This window comes from Manis javanica, chromosome 17, assembly GCF_040802235.1.
Source record: "Manis javanica isolate MJ-LG chromosome 17, MJ_LKY, whole genome shotgun sequence".
Taxonomy (NCBI): Eukaryota; Metazoa; Chordata; class Mammalia; order Pholidota; family Manidae; genus Manis; species Manis javanica.
Genome location: NC_133172.1, coordinates 1,309,525 through 1,326,385, shown reverse-complemented (window position 1 = coordinate 1,326,385; position 16,861 = coordinate 1,309,525). Strand labels below are relative to the sequence as shown.

At 44.9% G+C, this 16,861-nt stretch overlaps 1 pseudogene; it reads left to right on the top strand.

Annotated features, from left to right (window-relative positions):
- Positions 1–4,848: 4,848 nt before the first annotated feature.
- Positions 4,849–16,207, top strand: LOC140843027 (uncharacterized; annotated as a pseudogene).
- Positions 16,208–16,861: the final 654 nt, after the last annotated feature.

Genomic DNA, 16,861 nt, shown 5'->3' with positions numbered 1-16,861 from the left:
AAACCCATAAAGACAGGCAGTAGGTCGGAAGCTGCTAGGGGCTGGAGTGAGGGGCACATGGGGAGTTACTGACTAATGATTACACAGTTTATCTTTGCGTTCCTAAATAGTTTTGCAAATAGATAGTGGGGGTATGGAAACACCAAAGACCCCGAATAGCCAAAGCAATCCTGAAAAAGAAGAATAAAGTAGGGGGGATCTCACTCCCCAACTTCAAGCTCTACTACAAAGCCATAGTAATCAAGACAATTTGGTACTGGCACAAGAACAGAGCCACAGACCAGTGGAACAGATTAGAGACCCCAGAAATTAACCCAAACATATATGGTCAATTAATATTTGATAAAGGAGCCATGGACATACAATGGCAAAATGACAGTCTCTTCAACAGATGGTGCTGGCAAAACTGGACAGCTACATGTAGGAGAATGAAACTGGACCATTGTCTAACCCCATATACAAAGGTAAACTCAAAATGGATCAAAGACCTGAATGTAAGTCACGAAACCATTAAACTCTTGGAAAAAAACATAGGCAAAAACCTCTTAGACATAAACATGAGTGATCTCTTCTTGAACATATCTCCCCGGGCAAGGAAAACAACAGCAAAAATGAGCAAGTGGGACTACATTAAGCTGAAAAGCTTCTGTACAGCGAAAGACACCATCAATAGAACAAAAAGGAACCCTACAGTATGGGAGAATATATTTGAAAATGACAGATCTGATAAAGGCTTGACGTCCAGAATATATAAAGAGCTCACACGCCTCAACAAACAAAAAACAAATAACCCAATTAAAAAATGGGCAGAGGAACTGAACAGACAGTTCTCCAAAAAAGAAATACAGATGGCCAAGAGACACATGAAAAGATGCTCCACATCGCTAATTATCAGAGAAATGCAAATTAAAACTACAATGAGGTATCACCTCACACCAGTAAGGATAGCTGCCATCCAAAAGACAAACAACAACAAATGTTGGCGAGGCTGTGAAGAAAGGGGAACCCTCCTACACTGCTGGTGGGAATGTAAATTAGTTCAACCATTGTGGAAAGCAGTATGGAGGTGCATCAAAATGCTCAAAACAGACCTACCATTTGACCCAGGAATTCCACTCCTAGGAATTTACCCTAAGAACGCAGCAATCAAGTTTGAGAAAGACAGATGCACTCCTATGTTTATCGCAGCACTATTTACAATAGCCAAGAATTGGAAGCAACCTAAATGTCCATCTGTAGATGAATGGATAAAGAAGATGTGGTACATATACACAATGGAATACTACTCAGCCATAAGAAGTGGAAAAATCCAACCATTTGCAGCAACATGGATGGAGCTGGAGAGTATTATGCTCAGTGAAATAAGCCAAGCGGAGAAAGAGAAATACCAAATGATTTCACTCATCTGAGGAGTATAGGAACAAAGGAAAAACTGAAGGAACAAAACAGCAGCAGAATTACAGAACCCAAAAATGGACTAACAGGTACCAAAGGGAAAGGAACTGGGGAGGATGGGTGGGCAGGGAGGGATAAGGGGGGGGAAGAAGAAGGGGGGTATTAAGATTAGCATGCATGGGGGGGAGGGAGAAAGGGGAGGGTGGGCTGCACAACACAGAGAGGACAAGTAGTGACTCTACCACATTTTGCTAAGCTGATGGACAGTAACCGTAATGTGGTTGTTAGGGGGGACCTGATATAGGGGAGAGCATAGTAATCATAGTATTCTTCAGGTAAGTGTAGATTAAAAATTTAAAAAAAAAAAAAGAAAGAAAGAAAGAAAAGGGGGATTACTCCTTAACAGGATAAAACTATTGGTAAATCAAAGATCAACGCATGCTTTAAATATCCTTAATGTTGATCACTTAAAGGGTGTCAGATGATCAGCTATGGAGGTACTCTTTTCTGATAATATTCCTTTCTCTTAATTAAAAAAAAAAAAAAAAAAAGCAGTTACTGTGTGCTGACCTCCAATGAGTTCTGCACAGTGGTATAGAGGGCATGTCAAAGTGTGGGCAAAGGGTCTGTTTGTTTCTAGGCAGAAGATCAAGGCCTAGCTTGGATACCCAGAAAATGAACTAAGATACGATATGAGGAGGAGCTTCCGGCATCAGCACTCTCTGGAGGACTCGTGCCGGGGGATGATCATCAAAAAGCCTCCACAGGGATCCGGACGATGCTGCGGTTGTGGCTGCATCCAGCCCACCGTCTCCTGGACTTGCCATAAGAAGGAGGAGGGAGATGTCTAGGCTGGCATGTGCATACAGTGAGACAACGAATTTGACTGGATCTGTACTGTTGGAACTCAACCAGGAGTTGGGAGGGGTGCAAGTTGTAGCACCCCAAAATCTCATGACTATAGACTATCTATGGTTAAAAGAACATATGGGATGTGAACAGATCCCAGAAATGGGCTGCTTTAATTTGTCTGATGGTTCAAGTACAGTTCGAAAATATCCATCATATCATAGATAAATTTTCACAAATGCCTAGGGTGCCTAAATGGTTTTCTTGGCTTCACTGGAGATGGCTGGTAATTATAGATTTGCTTTGTTTATGTCACCGTATTCCTATTATGTTAATATGTGTGTGCAAATTAGTTAGTAGTTTAAAACCTGTACATACTTAAGGTACTATACAAGAAGATATGTCAAAGAAATAATCAATCCTCCCAAGTTTCCTTCATATGCTACATCTATAGCTTTTCTTCTTCCTTCCTAATTACAAACCTTAAATAGAATTCGTGCCTCATATCGAATTTACCGAGTATCATAATTCCTCCAGGTGGTAAAGATACCTCGAGACAAGTGCTGGGCATAGAAGCCACAGGGCATAAATCTGCAAAGAAGTTAAAAGCTAACCTTTGCAAACAATATGGCTTCTCTCTCACTTACCAACTTTACATTTCCCTGTATGGCCCCGGAAGATGACTGGTTAGCCAGAGACGGGTAAGATTCCTCAAGGGAGGAACAACCTAAGACAGGCACAGTCGCAGGGGGGCCATCAGGTGAGAATTTGGGGATCAACAGAGGTGAGGCTCAGAACCTCACCCCCCCTGCTTTGAGAGAAATCTTCTGCATCCGTGGATGTCTTGCTGCCCTTGTCTAGCCTGGATTAATACTTAGTCCATAGGCACACACCTGATCATCTGATCATCTACATTTGCCTTCTTACAGCACTAAACTATGTTTTCTACCTTTATCTTGCATCTACCTACCACTTCAGCATTTTATTAAAAATAAAAATAATAATAATAATAGGAGAAATGTGGGATCAACATATAAATCAAGTACAAAAATCAAATGAATATTCATATTTGACCTGATGGTTTATAGGTCATATTGCATGATCAAAACCGAAAGTTTCTGTGATGAATGCCCTTGTACTGTTCACCATGTAAGAATTTATTCACTCTGTAAGAATTCGTTCACCATGTAAGAACTTGTTCGTTATGCTTCAGAAGATTGGAGACTGACGAGAATTAGGCTTGAGATGGATTAATGATTGTACATTGAGCATTGACCCCCCTATACTGAATTTTATTGTTGTTAACAACCATTTGATCAATAAATATGAGAGATGCCCTCTCAAAAAAAAAAAAAAAAAAAAAAAAAATAGATAGTGGGGGTAGACGTACAACATTGCAGATTTACCTAATGCTACTGAATTGTATACTTGAAAATTATAAAAATGACAAATACAATATTACATAAAATTTTACTCATATACATATATATATACACAAAGTCACACGAAAAACACCCAAACTGACAGTTTTCCTCAATCCCGAAACTCAAAGCTATTTCAAAATATCGTGAATTTTTCCACTGATGTAGCTAAAACAATGTAATATTTCCATAAACACATACATATTCAACACATTTTTATTAGGATTGTGATTTCCAGGACCTAACTACTCAATTTTACACAGAATTATAAACTTATATGAAGACTGAAAATTATTACTGTGTTAAATATTAACAGATGAGAGAAATGATAAAATTTCCTGGGGAGATCAGTCTTATGGTCACAATCAAGTTAGGAAAAATATTTTCTTCGTCTGGCAAGTAAACAAAGGCGAGAGACGCGAGCCTCCCTGCAAATGAGCAGGAAGGGGCTGAACGCTGGGAAGCCCGAAGACAAAGGCTTCCAGGTGCGCGCCAGCCGCCGGCCTGTAGCAGCAGAGCGGGTCATCCGCTCGGACGACAGAAGGACAGTGAGGGGGAGGAGGGGGGGTGCTCGCAGGGCCGCGGGGGCACGATAACTTCCCGAACTCAAGTAATTCTCCTCCTGGAAGGGTCTCCCCGTCTTTAAACGCTTTTCTTTCTACCTTAAAGCAGCTTTGAGGGTTCAGCTGTTCTCTGCACTTCCACGTACTCAGAGCCCGGGGCTGAACCTGAGGCTGGAATCCCTGCGTGGACCCCAAAGGTCGTGGGATACGGGCACGGAAGCAGCCTTCGCAGTCTGCACGGGGACACCAGGGTGTCGGCTGAGAGCAGCGGGGCGACGGCGGGGCGAGGCGCGCCCAGGGACGAGAGCGCACGTGTGGGGCGCCTGGAACGGACTCAGGTCGTGCAGGGGGCACAGCGCGGCGGTAGCAGAACCCGAGCGGCCAGGGGGGGCCCCTCCCTGAAGAGCCGGGCCGGGCCGTGGACGCCCCAGCGAGGCCTCACCGAGGGGTAGCAGGGCGCCCTCGGGGTGCTTTTCCATCGGACCATCAAGCCCGGAACCTGACGAAAGCGCCGGGTCCCACTGCTCCCCTTTTCCCGAGAGACCCTGGATCGTTCCCGTCCTCCGCGAGCCGACTGGCTTCGGGGCAGTAGAGCCTCTGAGATCCGCGTCCGCGGGTGATGGGGGACAGCGCGGCATGGGCGCCGCGGGGAGGGAGGTGGCCGCGCTGGGCACGGAGGCCCTTGGGCTCCTGGGATCGCGCACCTCGACCGGGCCTCCCTGGCCGCGCCTCGGGGCTTAATCACTAGCCGCGGCCCCAGATTCCGCGCTACCCTCCCCCCGGCGAGTCGCCGAGCCACGCCTCTTCCCCCGGGCCCCAGGGGCGCCCCCCGCCGGGATCAAGGGCACCCCGAGGGCCAGCTCCGCGCCCACCACAGCCCGGCCCACCGCCCGCGGCCACCCCAGGGCTCGGTGCCGCCGGAGGATCCCCGTGTGCGGCGGGGCTGCCGGCCTGAGTCCCGGGGCTGGAGGGCCCCTTACCACACCCCTGCGGGACAGCCTCTGGGCTCCGGCTTCCTGGCATATGTGCGCCCCGCGGAGAAGGCTGGGAACTACCTTACCCATAATGCAAAGGGCCCGAGGCAGCGACCAATAGGCACCCACGACAGCGCGATTGCGCGTTCGGACCCGAGGGCCGGCAGGGACGCCCCGCGCCGGAGGCTGTGGTTCTGGAGGCTCTGCGCCCTGACGAGGAACGAGTCCGTGATGAACGCGGCGCCCGGCCCCATGTGACGACGGCTGGGAGGCGATCGGGGAGGGGTCGTCGCACCGCACAGCGGCCGGTCTGAGCGTCAGCGGCGGCGGGTAGCGGGCGTGCCCGGGTCTCGTCACGTGCAGCCGGCACTTGGGACCCCGCCGCGCCCACAGAGTCCGACGGCGGCGTCCGGCTGAGGGACCCGGCTCGGGTGAGGCTCCTCCTCCGGGCCCTCGGCGCCCTTACCCCGTGTGCCCTGCCCAGACCCTAAGGCCCCGAGTGCGGGGCGCCTGCTCACGTGTATCCAGCCCCGATCCCAGTGTCCAGAGCAGCGGGGCGGCCAGGGGTGGGCCCCCGTATCTGACAGCCGTTGTGACGAGGAGTGGAAGTGTTACAGGCAGAAGGACAGTTTGGGAAGTCAGAGGCGCGACCGGCCCGGGGCCACTGCTTCTGGAATAGCGAGGCGAGGCTATTAAGGTTTTAACTTCATTCTCAGGACATCGGGAGCCACCGAGGGTTGTGAAAGGAAGGGGTGCATGATCTCAGTTACGCTTTTCAAAGTTTTCCAAAAGTTGCTCATAGTTGGGACAGACTGGAGAGGGGGTGATAACACTGAGACGAAGGGAGGTTGAGTCCTTGTCCGGGGCCTCACAGCTGTAAGACTCAGCGGAGGACTGAGGTTCAGCAATAATGCTGCCATCCCAGGTCACCTGGCTCCAGGGCTGGTCAGGGAGGCCTGAGCCTATGAAGCCCGGCCATGTTCTGTCCCTCTAATGACCCCCGTCTTTCCACACATTCCCGTGACTGCAGCGACACTTATGGACTGTACACAGGTGAGTGGAGGACATTTACCAGGCCCTCAGTGCGCCTGGCCCCACCCTTTCTCTCTGAGATTGTGTTCAGCGACTCTCTGACTGTCACTCTTGCAGTCCATGAGCCTGGAGTGTGTAGAAACCTAAACGCAGGGTTGGAAATCCAGGCTGGAGTCTATATGATTCCTATTGCTGGCAACCAATACAATTAAGTGTAAGATTGTTCCAGACATAGAAAACAGCATGTGTTATTTGTAGGAGGCAGGGCTGAACTTTTCCAGGGAATTCCAGTATCTATACCAGGTGTGACTGTGGGTCATATTAAGAGGGTCTTCTGGTCATCATGACATTAGTATTAGCAGCCCACCAAGGGAAAGGGACGGACTGGCACTGGGTCCCTTGCCTGGACACCTGGGAGGGGTGGGTGGCATCCCCAAAACAGCCGAGGAAGAGAAGTGGCTGTGGGGAGGTTGTGGGAAAGCGAATGGTCTGGCAGGTGTCCAAGGCTTCCCTGGAAATCATGCGGGGAATGTGGAAACCCAGGGGTAATTGAGACAAGATGACACTGAAGCCCAGACTGGTGCTTATTCACATGTGGGAGTCACCAGGATTTTGTCGTGACTTCTGAGGTGTGTTGGGTGTTCCAGTGAGGCTGTTACATTAGCAGAGGCACAAGTCAGCACCTGGGCGAGTCCCTGGGCCTGAGGTGGAGGAGCTCTGGGGCCGTTCTTTGAATGGTGATCAGATGGAGACAGGAAGACACTGGTGGGGGACAGCACGTGCGGCACACGTGCAAGAGAGCCATGGGGGTCTCAGGTCTGCAGGCGGTTCCTGCCAGCTGAGGTCCAGACAGGGGCAGAACTGGGCAGCGAGGCCTGCCAAGCAGGTTTCGTCCCCTTGGCCGCTGGAGTCTTCGGACATCTAGGCAGGATTGGATCCTGTTTGAATCTGCCAGGCATCGTCTGGTTGCCCTATGCTGGGCAACATACGGGGAGACCAGGGCTGTGCCTCTGATCTGGGCAGGAGGGTAGTGGTTGTGGGGTGAGACGGTAGCAGAGAGACGCGGTGTAGCATGAGGAGAGAGTGAGCACTTCAGGCCCTAAGCCGTGACCGGGAGCACCTCGGGGTGAAGGGCACGCCCGCGTAGGTTGTGTCTGGGAGCCCATGATCCGGGTAACTTTCGGGGAATTTCCTGACTAGGCGGTGTGTGCCCTAAAGCCAGGCTCAGGACGGAGATGGTGTGCCCTTGTCCGCATGCCCATTGCTGTGGGACACTCAGTGGCCATTATACCCCGAGGCAGAAGCAGGTGTGTGTGGCCTCGGGGCCTGGTATGTCCTCTAAGGGGCAGACATTGAAAGGAAGGTGAGCAGGGAATGAACGTCTGGGGAGATGAATTTGGGGTCCTAGGAGAGAGGTTGATCATGGAATGATCTTTCCCCATCTTGGCAGGGCTGTGTGACCTTTGAGGACGTGGCCGTTTCCTTATCCGGGGAGGAGTGGGGGCTCCTTGCTGAGGCCCAGAGGCTCCTGTACCGCGAGGTGATGCTGGAGAACTTGGCACTTATGGCCTCGCTGGGTAAGGCCCTCACCTCACTCCAGCACCTGGTCTCTTTCTATTCTTTAATTCCCAAGGCAACTCTGCCCTTTCCATAGCGAGACCCTGGGCTCTGCTGTCTTCCTCACCTCCTTGCGTATGTGCCGCGGGGAGAGCGCTGAGCTGTGTTCACCACCTTAAAAAGCCCTGAGTCCTCTCACTCCAAACATGCTGGGAAGGTCCTGGGCTCCAGATGTGTTGCTGTTAGCCTGACGCATCCCACCTGGTTCGCCTTCCCCCTGGCAGAATGACTGTGTCCAGGTCTGTGGCACCTTGTGTTCCAACCCAATTGAGTCGGTAATCGTAATTATACGGATAATGGATATGGGGTCGTAATGGATGGCACCACAGCATTAAGGTTGTGGTAACTGGCCAGAAAGCACCTCTTATTTTTCCAGGTGTAAAAACAGGCACCATTTGGCCGTAGAACAACGAAGTGGTGAGGATCATCACCCTTTATTTATTAGATGTTATAGAATAAGTTTTAATGCTTCAAAGCCCTGTTTTAACTTACATCAGGTCATGTAAACTATTTTACATTTAGGGTCTGTGGTATTCCATTTTATTAAGCCAATTTGTGTCAAAGACTTAATGTTAATTTAAATTTATTATTTGTCATATTAGACCATCTGTGCCCAGTGTGGGTACTTTTGGGTAAAGGGTGCTGTGACATTGGGAAATTTAGGAAAGGGTACAGTCTAAACGAGGCACACCCATTCTTCTCTGATCTATATGTAGTCACTTTCCTGAGAGTGTAGGGGTGCAGAGTGTACGGGCAGTGGGATCCGCAGGTATAATTTGAGCCTTGGTAATGATTAAGTTTATGAAGTTTGGCTATTGGTGCTGTTTAGTAAATGTTAAAAGGTATTTATTCATTTATTTCTCTTTGTACCTCTTTAGTGATAAATGATTGACATGTAAAAGGCTGTGCATATTTCATGGATACAACTTGATGGGCCTGGGGATAAGTATACACCCATAAAACCATCACCAACCATCAAGGCCATAGACACATCTCTCACCTCCCAAAGTTTCTTCTCACTCCTTTATTATTATTATCAGCATTACTATGTGTGTGTGTGTTTGCATGTGGTAAGGACACTTAACACTCCCTCTTAGCAAATTTCAAGTGTACAGTAGTTTCCCCCACTGTTCATAGTTTTGCTTTCTGTGGTTTCAGTTACCCATGATGAACTGCAGTTTGGAAGCAGACGATCCTCCTCTGACCTACTATTAGAAGGTCAGCAGTAGCCTAACACTACCCCATAATGCTTATGTCATTCCCGTCACTTCGTCTCATCACGTAGGCATTTTATCATCTCATCACAAGAAGAAGGGTGAGTATAGTACAGTAGGACATTGTGAGAGAGAGAGAGCACATCCGCAGAACTTTTTTACAGTATATTATAATTCTAAAATCATATAATATTGTTATAATCCATTATATTTTATTTTATTACTAATTCTTAATCCCTAGGTTAGCCTAATTTATAAATTAAACTTTATCATTAATATGTACTTCAGGGAAAAGACATAGTGTATGTAGGGTTCATTACTCTCTGTGGTTTCGGGTGTTGTATCCACTAGGAGCCTTGGAGCATATCCCCTGCAGATAAGGGGGAGTACTGTACTGTACAGTACTGTCAGCTGTACACACTGCTCTCCAATGCATCTCAAGAACTTATTCATCTTGCTAACTGAAACTTTGTAGTCTTCAGCCGTCACTTCCCTGTTTACCTAGCCTTTGCAAACACCCCTTGTCAAAGATCAGTTGACCATGTATTTGTGGGTTTATCTGTGGGCTCTCCATTCTGCTCTGTTGGTCTACGTGTCTGCTTTTATGCCAGTGCCATGCTGTTTTCATTACTGTAGCTTTGTAATATAATTTGAAACTGGGAGATGTGATGCCTGAAGCTTTGTTCTTGTTCAAGAATGCCTTGGTTATTCAGTGTGTTTCATGGTTCCATATAAATTTTAGGATTGCTTTTTCTGCTTCTGTGAAAAATGTCATTGGAACTTTGAACATGATTGCACTGGATCTGTAGATTGCTTTGGGTAGCATTGACATTTTAACAGTAATTCTTCTAATCTATGAACAGAGGTTATATTTTCATTTATTAATGTCTTTTTAAATTTCTTTCATCAACATTTTATGCTTTTCAGTGTAGAGATCTTTTACCTCCTTGGTTAAATTTATTCCTTAACAGTTTATTCTTTTTGATGCTGTTTTAAAAGGGATTGGTTCTTAATTTCTTTTTTGGATAGTCCATTGTTAGTGTATAGAAGAGCAACTGACTTTTGTATGTTGATTTTGTATCCTGCAACTTTACTGATTTATTTTAACAGGTTTTTGGTGTAGTCTTTAGGGTTTTCTGTATATAATATTATGTCATCTACAAACAGAGATAATTTTATTTCTTCCTTTCTGATTCAGATACCTGTTATTTATTTTTCTTGCCTGATTACTCTGGCTAGGACTTCCAGTATTGTGTTGACCACAAGTGGCAAGAGTAGTTATCCTGACTTGTTCCTGATCTTAGTGAAAAACTTTCAGCTTTTCACCATTGAGTATGATGTTGGTTGTGTGCTTGTCATACATGGGCTTTATCATGTTCAGGTATATTCCTTATATACCTAATTCGTTGTCAATTTTTTAGTCATGAAAAGATATTGAATTTTGTCACATGATTTTTCTGTATGTACTTCATAATCATATGATTTTACCCTTCATTCTGTTACTGTGTATCACATTTGTTGACTTGCATTTGTTGAACTACCTTTTCATCCCATGGATAAATCTCAGTTGGACATGGTGTGTGGTCCTTTTATTCTGCTGCTGAATTTCATTTACGAGTCTTTCATTGAGGATTTTGCATTCTATGTTCATCAGGGATTTGGGCCTGTAATTTTCTTTGTTGTGTTTTCCTTATCTGGCCTTGGTGTGTGGGTAATGCTGACCTTGTAAAATGAGTTTGGATGTGTTTAACCCTCCAGTTTTTTGCAAGAATGTGAGTAGGATTGACATTATATGTTTCATGGAATTCATCAGGGAAGCCATCGTATCCTGGAATTTTCTTTTTTTGGGAGGTTTTCTATCACTGATGCAGTGTCGTTACTTGGTACTGACGTGTTCAGATGTTCTACTTCCTCATGATTTTTTGGTAGGTTGTATATTTTTGGGAATCTGTCCATTTCTTCAGGGTTATGCAACTTATTGATGTACAATTGCCCATAGTAGTCTCTTATGATCCTTGTATTTCTGTGGTATAAATGATATGTCTGATCTTTTAGTTATACTTTTATTTATTTGAGTCATTTTTAAATTAGTCTACGTAAAGGATTGTCAATTTAATCTTTTTCAACAAAATCTCTTAATTTTGATCTTCTCTATTGTTTTTCTAGTCTATTTTATTCCCACTTTAATCTTTATTATTTCCATCCTTCTGCTAACATTGGACTTAGTTTTTTGAGAGTTTTTCTTTTTTTTAATTAAAGTATCACTGATATACAATCTCATGAAGGTTTCACATGAACAACATCGCTGTTTCATCATTCACCCATATTATCAAGTCCTCACCTCCGCATTGCAGTTCCTGACTATCCGTGTAGTGAGATGCTGTGGAGTCATTACATTCTTCTCCATGTGTACTGCCTTCCCAGTGACCTTCCTATATAGTGATTGTGAATTATCGTGCCCCTTAATCCCCTTCTCCCTCCCTCCCCACCTACGCACCCTCCCCATCCCTTTCCCTTTGGTAACCACCAGTCCCTTCTCAGAGTCTGTGAGTCTGCTGCTGCTTTGTTCCTTCAGTTTTGCTTTGTTTTTATACTGACATTGGATTTAGTTTGTTCTTTTTTAGTTCTTTGCCTTAGGGAGGTAGTTGTGTTCATTTAAGAGCTTTCACTTTTTCTTAATGTAGGTAAGTATCTGCTATAACCTTCCCTCTTAGAACCATTCTTGTTGGATTCCATAAGTTTTGCTATATGGTATTATCATTTTCATTTGTGTCAAGACATTTCTTATTTCCCTTTTGGTTTCATTTTGACCCATTGGTTGTTGAAGAATGTGTTGTTTAAAGTCCACACATTTGTGAATTTCCCAATTCTTCTAATGTTATTAATTTCTACTTTCATCAAAGTTTTGTCAGAAAAGACACCTGATATGATTATAGTTTTCTTAAATTTGTTAAGACTTGTTTTGTAGCATACTATATGACCTGTCCTGGAGAATTCTCCCTGAACTCTTGAGTAGTGTATTGTGCTGCTGTTCCATGGAAATAACAATATGTCTGTTAGTTCCATTTGGTTTATAGTGTTGCTCAAGTCACTGTCTCCTCAGCCATCAAGGTTAAGATGCCAAAACATTGCATTACACAAAATTTTAGTAAAGAATGATTAATACTCTTCTACCATAGTCAGCATGATTCATCAGTGTTTCTATTCTTTCAGTTTCTTGGCATGGAATAGAGAATGAAGAGACACCTTTTGAACAGAGTGTGTCTATACAAGCTTTGTCACAGGTCGGGATTCCAAAGGTAGGTCTATCCATCCGGAACACTCACCCCTGTGAGAAGTGTGTCCCAATCCTGAAAGACATTTTGTACCTCTGTAATCTACCTGGGCAAAAAGCATACGTGGTTGGGGCACATCAAAATCTACACCAGGTTCAGAAGCTTTACAGCCCAGAGAAAAGAAATGCGGAGAGGCCCTCCTTTGTAAGGAGCTGCATATTCCGTGCGTCAGGAAATCCCCTCACCTGTAGGAAGGTTGAAAAGGAGACCCCAACCACACTGAGTCTTCTCCAGCTCCACGTCATCCCCTATGATGATAAGCTAAACAAAAGCACCAAGTGTGCGGGGGCCTTTCATGGTGGAAAAAGTCATTGCAAGTCATGTGAATATGGGAACGCTTCTAGTCACAAACACAGTTTTCTTTATCATCTGAGAGGCTGCACTACAAAAAGGGCTTATGAATCTAGAAATATGGGATAGCCTTCCACTGCAAATACTCACTTGTTCAAGTTCAAAAGGTCCACACTGGGGAAAGACCTTATGAGTGCAGTGAATGTGGAAGTCTTGCAGGCAAAGAGCCACTCTCATTATACACCAGAGAGTTCACACTGGAGAAAGGCCTTATAAGTGTATTGAACGTGGGAAATCCTTTAGCCAATGCTGCAACCTCATTGAACACTGCAGAATTCATAGTGGAGAAAGGCCTTATGAGTGTGAAGAATGTGGGAAAGCCTTTGGGTGCAGATCCAATCTTGTGTGACACCAGAGAACTCACACTGGAGAGAAGCCTTATGAGTATACTGAATGTGGAAAATTCTTTAGACAAAGTTTCACCCTCATGCAACACTGAAGAATTCATACCACAGCAAGGCCTTATGTGTGTATGCAGTGTGCAAAATCCTTTAGCCAAAGAGCCACCCTCATTAGACACCAGAGAGTTCACACTAGTGAAAGGCTTTATGAATGTGGAGAATGTGGGACAGCCTGTGGATCCAAGTCTAAGCTCGATCGACATAACAGACGTCACACTGGAGAAAGGCCTTATGAATGTGCTGAATGTGGAAGTCTTTTAATAAAGGTATCGCCTTGTTGAACCCCAGCGAATTCACAGTAGAATAAGACCTTTTGAATGTGGCCAGTGTGGGAAATGCTTTAGCAGGAGAGCCAGCTTCACTAAGCACCAAAGAATTCACACCGGAGAAAGGCCTTATAAGTGTGGTGAATGTGGGAAATCCTTTAGTAGGAGCACCAGCCTTATTCAGCACTGCAGTATTCACACGGCAGCAAAGCCCTATGAGTGTGGCCAATGTGGAAAGTCTTTTAGACAAAAGTCTGTCCTCATTCAACATCAGGTAGTTCACACTGGAGAAAGGCCTTATGAATGCATCAAATGTGGCAAATCCTTTAGCGAACGTTCCAGTCTTAACTTCCATGAAGTTCCAAAAATTTCACACCGTGGAGAGACCCCATGAGTGCATGAAATACAGGAAACCTTTCACTCCAGTGTGTCATGTTTCGACCAGAAAGTCCAAACTTGAGAAGAGTCTTGGACTTAAGGAAATGCCCTGTCTTCTTGTTCACCTGTGACAGCTCTAAGCAGCTTCTGTGAGGGGGCCATCTACCTGAAGTGGAGCCTCATGCTTCAAAAAACGTCTGGAGGCATGACGTTACCCATGTGTTCCAGGCATATGTGAGGCTTACCGGAGCTGTATTGCACATCATGAACCCCACAGGGCTCTTGCCAGGCTTCTATCACTGCCAGTCTTGCTGGTAGAAGCTATCTCACCTCGACCACCTTGCATAGTGGGCATCAGTCACCGTGATGTGCTAAGGCAAGGCAGACATCTGTGTTCTCACCCAATCTCTAGTGGAAATCTTGAGTAGTCTGTGACCTAACAGTAATTTCCCTTTCCTTATTAAGGACGAACATGATCCAGTTTGGGCTACAAGTGGGCTCTGGTAGAGGCTTGCCCGTAGGGCGTTCTGCATGGAAATTGGAAATTGTTGATTTCACATAGCACTTGTATTTGATTTTTCTAGCCTCCAAGTCACCAACTGGTAACTGTGTGCCTCACATCGCTCTGGGCACATGCAGTAATAAATGTCTTATTTAATCTACCTTTAATCTTGGGGGTGGTATTTACTGTTTTAGGTGGGTGGAAAACATAACTGGGCTCTGTTTATATGAGGGGAAGGACAGCTTTTGTGGGGGCCCCATGTTAGCACATCAGCAGGAGCTGCATGACAGCTCTCATTTCAGTTTTGGCCTAATTTGCATTGCTGCCAAAGACCTAGGATGGTTCTCATTTGTGGCCTGGATGCCTCCATATGTCGTGAGACCAAAGGTCACCCTTCGGAGGTGTCACTTGTTTTGGCAGCTCTAGAGCCTTTCGGAATGTCATGAAGTTGTTGTCTTGTTCCCAGAGAGTGTCACATAGTGCCCAGTACTGGAGGGGAAGCTGTTCACCAGGTCCTACAAAGGAGCCAAGTGTCCTGGCGGGCATAATTCCGTAGAGTGGTATTGCCCCTCATAGCATGAGAGCCAGGTTTCAACTATAATTGGTACTGGAATCCTGGGTGTGATTAGTAAACAGTGGAGGAGCCTGCAGCAAATTAGATGGGATGTGCCTGTTCTGAGTACATCTGTAGATGTCCCCGTGCCTTTGGCTGCGGGGAATCACAGGACCCTCAGAGCTGTGAACTCTTGAGTGCAGGAGTGCAGTTGAAGTCATTGTCACAGAAATGTGAATTCCCATTCTTTCTGGGCTGTCATTTCAAATCCATTGCTGTGAACGCAGATGAATACGGGCAGAGAATGGAGAGCTTGTTGTGCAGGGGTGTGGCTTTTGTGATCCAGCCTGTGTTTTTGATGTGCCAAATTGGAACAGCATCCATAGCTTGCCATCCCCTGCACTGATTCAGGGCTACCCTTACCAGGGAATAAGGAAAAATACAGTGGAGTTAGTATTGGGTTGTGAAACCTAGTTTCCAAAAAGAGTGGGAGATTCAGATTTTTTAATTTGAACTATTTTTCAGAAACATTATTGACATACATATTTAAGGTGGACAATTTGAAAAATGTTGCCACACATATAAACCTGTTGAAACCATCATAATGTTGATATTGAATATGTCCATTATTTATACCTCATGCCCTTTTATATTCTCTCTGTCCTCTCCAGTCCTACAGGAGCCCAGTGGTTTACTTTCTTTAACAATAAATTTGTTTGCAGGGTCTAGAATTTTACATGAATCGAATCACAGTGTTTTTACTTTTTTCTGATATTTTTTACACTAATTAGAGATCATTGATGTTGCTTATATGAATAGTTCATTATTTTACTGTCGAGTAATGTTCTTCTCTGTGCTTGTGCCACTATTGGTTTACCTGCTCATCTGTTAAGGGGAATTTGGGTTGTTTCATTTGGTTTTGTTAGAAATAAAGCTGCAGTGAATGTAGGCATATAATTCTTTATATGAATTTCTCTTCTGCCAATACTTTATAGAGTTGGTGGATGTATGAGAATTGAAGAAACTGCCAACTGTGCTCTAAGCTGCCTGTGCTCATCTGTGTTCCCACCAGCAGTTTATGAGACCTCGTGTTCATCCACCATGTGCCAATGCCTGGTTGGTGGTTTTGCTATTCTTTTTCATTTTAGCTGTTTTCATAGGGGTGCAATAGCATCTCCATGTGGTTTGAATTGCAGTTCTGTGATGTTTCGTGAAATTTAGCTTTTTTGACGTTTTCATCTGCTACTTGTTTAGCTTGTTTAATAATATGATCATTAATCCCATTTGCTTATTTTAAAATAGATGTTGGGTGACATTTTCCCTTTCACTAATGAAGACATATGTGACAAAGCCATTGCTAAATGGAAGTATTGTTTTTGAATACTGTAAGAATATTTTCTCATTTTCTGCTGCTATTCACAGTATAACATTCACAGAGGCTACATGCTTTTTAGCATAATCTACAATTAACTTACTGACCATCACTTTCTTAAATCCAGCCTTCCAATAAAATAATCTGTGTTGTAGTGTTTGTGAATTTCTGCAGTGTACATACTCCCATCCTAGCCAATTTCAAGTTGGACTGAACATGGATTTGGGAAGAGGTGTGCAGTGGGACACTTCTGTTCCCACCCTTCTGCTACCATAGCAACAGATAACCTCAGCAATAGAAAGAAGAGTACAACACTGTAAAGTAATTTGGAAGTGACAACCTTTGAGTACTTATTACATCTACTTTAAAAAGTAGTTTTATTGAAGTGTAATAGTCTTATAATAAATTCTGCACATTTAAAATATATAATTTGTGTTTTGATACTGCTTGAACCACTGAAACCAAAAGTTTCCTCTGCCTTTTTTAATCCTAACATAAAATTGATAGGACATATTCTACCCTTTATAATGTGCATTTTCAGATATATACACAAAAGGAGCATGTTACGAAGCCCCATGAGCCATCCAGTCTTCTATCAGTACTGGTCAATTCATGGCCATTCTTGTTACATACATCCC